Here is a 5,338-nt window from a genome sequence, read left to right on the forward strand (position 1 = left end):
GGATGGGAGGGAGCTTGGGAGAGAATGGACACATGTATATGCATGGTTGAGTCCCTTTGCTGTTCGCCTTAAACTATCACAACATTGGTAACTGGCTATACTCCAAAATAAAATAAAAAGTTTTAAAAAGACAATTAGCTTTGAAGTCACAAGACTTGCATTTAAATACTAGCTCCACCATATAACTTTGAGTTATTTACTTGATTTCTCTAGTTTGCTTGCTTACAAAATAGTATCTGCTTCATAGCTCTGCTACAAAGATTAAGTGAGATATCAGATTGTTAAGTATTATTAAAGTATATGTTTATTAAACTAATTGCTTAGCATACAGTGTATACTTAATGAATCTCATTCTTCTTTATGGTGTGTTATATTATGCGCCCAAGTCATTTAAAGGGCAAGGATGAATGTTCCAAGTATCCAGAACAGATAATTTGTACTTCTACTACTAGTTAATGATAAATCTTGGCTTATCTTCAACTTACTTTTTATTGCTATGTATATCTCAAAAGCAGAACACCTAACACACAGTGCGTGCTTAATAAACTAGGTAATGAATTATAAATATTTTTTTTCCAGTTAATCAAAAAAATTGTTTATGATTAATGGGATTTTAGTATGCCCCCTAAGTTAATCATCTATTTTAATAAAACAAATACACTCACAGCACTTAGGGCATGGACCTTAACAGCATACATAGCTAGATAAACAATGAGTTAGGGATGACAATTAGGTTGTGACTTCAAAGTTCAGAACAAGCAGTTCTAAATCCAGTGACAAAATATTTCTTTTATTTAAGGAACTGAATACAATGTAGCTAGTAAATCACTTTCCTATAGTCTTAATATATAATAAAAAACTAACCATGCCAACATGTGTATTTGGAGTAATGCTTAATTCACAGTTGAAGGAATTAAAAAAAATTACAAACCCCTTTTCTATTAAGATTAATATTTGTAAATATTAATGTAATGAGAAAAAAATGGAGCACAAAAAAGGATTAATGTACAACAAAGATAGAAGAAAAATATATTTCCTACTATTTCATGTATATAATACCTTCAAAAAACCCTAATCTAAATTTAAAAATTATTTGTATTATACATACATTGTATATAATTTATATTTAAAAATTATATTACAAGTTTTTGTCTTTTTGTTTTTTATTTTTGGCCACACGGCATAGCATGCAAGATCTTACTTCCTAGACCAGGGATCGAACCTCGGTCCACAGGAGTGAGAGCAGAGTCCTAATAGTGCACTAGACTGCTAAGGGATTCCTATTTAATTATTATTTTTTTTAATCAAATGCAAACATTATACAAAGACTCTTCTGGACCATTGCATTTTTGCACAAAAACATCTTTTTAAAAATTTAAGCAGCTGGAGGTTCCATGATAGTAAGAGGAGCTCCACTGACCCACTTACCAGCGAAATTGATGAAAATTATTTTTAAAAACCCAACCACCTCAAGCCTCTAGGAACGGTGCAAAACACAAACAACAAAAGAAGAAACATCTATTCAAGAAAATGTATGAAAACTGAGTAAGAAAAACAAGAATCTGTGGTATTGAACCAAGACCACTCCCTCCTTCCCAACTCAGCAAGGCAGAGACAGTGCTCCCCATAGCTGCAGGGCTCCCTATCCCTGCAGCTTCCAGTAGGAGGGTTTTCTAGGTGGAGCAAAACATCCGCGTTTCTCATCCTGCCCCTAACTACCTCTTTTTTTTTTTAATTTTTATTTATTTGCTTTTGTCTGCGCTAAGTCTTCATTGCTGCCTGTGGGCTTTTTCTAATTGCGACAAGTCGGGGCTACTCTTCGTTGTGGGGTGCAGTTTTCTCATTTCAGTGGCTTCTCTTGTTATGGAGCACGGGCTCCAGGGCGCATGGCTCAGTAGTTGTGGCTCACAGGCTTAGTTGCCCGAAGGACTGTGGAATCTTCCCAGATCAGGGATCGAATCCATGTCCCCTGTGTTCGCAGGCAGAATTCTTAACCCTTGGACCAGCAGGGAAGTCCCTAACTACCTCTTTTGAGGCTAAGTCCTTGTTGAATGTGGTTGAGGGGTAGGGACTCCCTTCTGCCCAGTTCCCACTCATGGAATGTAGGCTCTACCTTGAGTGTGACATTCAGACAACACTGAGATCCTGAGCATCCTTGCCCTGTTTTATAAAGCAGTAGTCCCATGCCAGGAGAGGCAAGCCAACTGGACACCATGCAGCTGCCCTCCACACCCCTACAAACACCCAGCTCCTAGAATGAGGGTGTTATTTAAAGAGCAGCTTGCCATATCATGCCCCACCCATTTTCAGATGCCTGGCTCAGAGACAGTGTCTGGCAGTAGAAGGAGGTCATAAAAAAATAATTACTAAAGGAACCGACTTTATTAGCAGCAGACCACGGAGAAGACCAAGGCTAAGAGTATTCACAGGGACAGTGCAGGGATACAGAGATTCAAGATACATGCTAAACTGCAGCCTGGTGAATTTTCAGAAGAGAACCCGAAAGAAGACAGCAGGAGGGGGACTTCCCTGGGGGTTCAGTAGTTAAGACTCTGTGCTTCCACTGCAGGAGGTGTGGGTTCAATCCCGGGTTAGGGAACTAGAATCTCACGTGCCACGGGGTACTGCTAAAACAAACAAACAAACAAAAAGCAGGAGGAACCCTCCTGGAGTCAGAACAAATATCAAACATTGACGGCAGAAACTATCCCTTCAAATGAGCCTTGACTGGAGTAATTTGAACAGCAATTTATGCCCAGTCATAAATTAACAACAAGAGAACCATCTGCTGGAAATTAGTGAAGTGTAACGCCTGGGTGTGTCCCAGGAAAGACAGGAAAACGACTCTATCAAAACCACTGTTATCTCAGCATGACTGTGGGCATACCCCAAACCACTTCCTGAGGAGTGACCCGAGAGCTGACGGCATATTATAAGGTAAAAGACTGGGTGCTTTCCCCTAAGATCAGAGAAAAGACAAGAAGTCTGCCTTTCAGCATTGTATTAGGTGTTCTAAGGGAGCAAGTAAAGGAAGGAAGTAAAGGAAGAAGTAAAACTGTCTGTGAATGATATGATCTTTTATATAGAAAATCTTAAGAAATCCATTAAAAAATGATAAGAACAAATAAGTTCTCAGGTTACAGGGCATAAACACAATACACAAAAATTTATTTTCCAAGTTATCTATTTTTTCTTGAATGAGCTGATAGTTTCTATTCTAGGAACTTGTCCACTTTATATAATTTGTTGACATAAAGTTATTCATGATCATTTCCTTACTCTTTTTAATGTCTATAGGATCGCTCTACTGTAGAGTTGCCTTCACTCTCATTTCCATTATCGCTAATAGCTCTCTTTGTCCTCTGATTATTCCAGCATGAGGTTCATCAATTTCATTTTTCAAATAACTCAGTTTTGGTTTCCTTGATTTATTATTTATTTTCTCTTTCATAATTTCTGCTCCTTTTTTTCTGTTTACTTTGGGATTGATTTGCTCCTCTTTTTCTAATCTCTTAATTAGAAGGAAGGAGGTTTAGATAATCAGTTTTAGAGTTTTCCTAGTTTTAAATGCTATAAGTTTTCCTGGAAGCACTGCATTAGCTACATTCAACATATTTTGATGTTATCTTTTTAATTTAGTTGAAAATATTTTGTCACTTCTTTGACTAGGTGTTATTTAAAAGTGTACTATTTAGCTTATAAATGTATGGAATTTTCCAGATACTTTTCTGATATTATTTTTAACTTCATTGTGGTCAAAGAATGAACATATCAATTACCATTGTTTTCTATATGTCTCATTTGTTCTTTGTACTTTCTGTCTCCCTTCCTTTATTGGTTTATTAAGTATATATGTATGTGTATGTGATTTCTTTAGGATTTATAAGGTATATCCTTAGCTTATCACAGCCTAACTTCAAATGATTTTATATCACTTCAGGTATAGTATAAGAACTTTCCAACAGCATACTTAATTTTCCCATTCTCCTCAGTCTTTGGGCTATGGTTACCATATATTTTACTTCTATATATGTTATAAAATGCCATAATATATTGTAGTTGTTTTCAATAATTTTCCTTTAAAGTGACTTTAAAATTAATAAAATCTCCTGTTCTTTTCCCTCTGCTACATAGCTACCACTTCCCATGTTCTTCAATCCTTTGCATGGTTCCAGATTTCTATCTTCTGCCTTTAACTTTTCCTGTGGGGATGGTTTTCTGCTGTTGAATTTTTAAGTTTTGTATGTCTAAAAAAATGTTTACCTTTATTTTTGAAGGATGTTTTCCCTAGGTATAGGATTGTACATTGACAGTACTTTCAATACTTTAGAAATATTCCAGTTTTCTGACTTCACTGTTTCTGACAAAATTTTTGCTGTCATATCAATCTTTCTCTTTTGTAATGTGTCTTTTCCCTCTGGCTGCTTTTAAGATGGTCTATATATCATATCAATGGAGAAGGAAATAGCAACCCACTCCAACATTCTTGCCTGGGGAATCCTGTGGACAGAGGAGCCTGGTGGGTTGCTGTCCATGGGGTCACAGAGTCAGACGTGATTGAAGCGACTTAGCATGCATGCATGCATTGGAGAAGGAAATGGCAACCCACTCCAGTGTTCTTGCCTGGAGAATCCCAGGGATGGAGGAGCCTGGTGGGTTGCCATCTATGGGGGGTCACACAGAGTCGGACACTGACGCGACTTAGCAGCAGCAGTAGCAGCATATATCATTGGCTTTAAGAAATTTGATCATGATGTGCTTTAATGTGAGGTTTCTACATTTTTTTTTTTTTAAATACTGGGCTTTTTTTTGTTTGTTTGTTTGCCATGCAGTGCTGCATGCAGCATCTTATTTCCCTGACCAGGGATCGAACTTGCCCTCCTGAGAGTGGAAGCATGGAGTCTTAACCACTGGTCCACCAGGAAAGTCCCTTGGGCTTGTGAGTGTGTGCGTGCTAAGTCGCTTCAGTCATGTCTGACCCTTTCACAACCCCATGGACTGTAGCCCTCCAGGCTCCTCTGTCCAAGGGATTTTCCAGGCAAGAATACTGGAGTGGGTTGCCATGCCCTCTTCCAGGTTATCTTCCCAACCCAGGAATCAAACCCTTGTCTCTTATGTCTCCTGCATTAGCAGGTAGGTCCTTTACCACTAGCACCACCTGGGTTTGTAATTTTTATTAAATTGTGGAAAACTTTAGCCATCATTTATTTTTTTTTTTGTTTCCCTTTCTCTTTTAGGAATGCTATGCCTATATTAGATTGCTTTCTCTCCTCTGGTATATTCTACTCTGTAAATTCTAGTTGCCTAGGTCTCCCCAGCATTTGAAGTTTCTCTCTTT

This window comes from Bos mutus, chromosome 15, assembly GCF_027580195.1.
Source record: "Bos mutus isolate GX-2022 chromosome 15, NWIPB_WYAK_1.1, whole genome shotgun sequence".
NCBI classification, from domain to species: Eukaryota; Metazoa; Chordata; class Mammalia; order Artiodactyla; family Bovidae; genus Bos; species Bos mutus.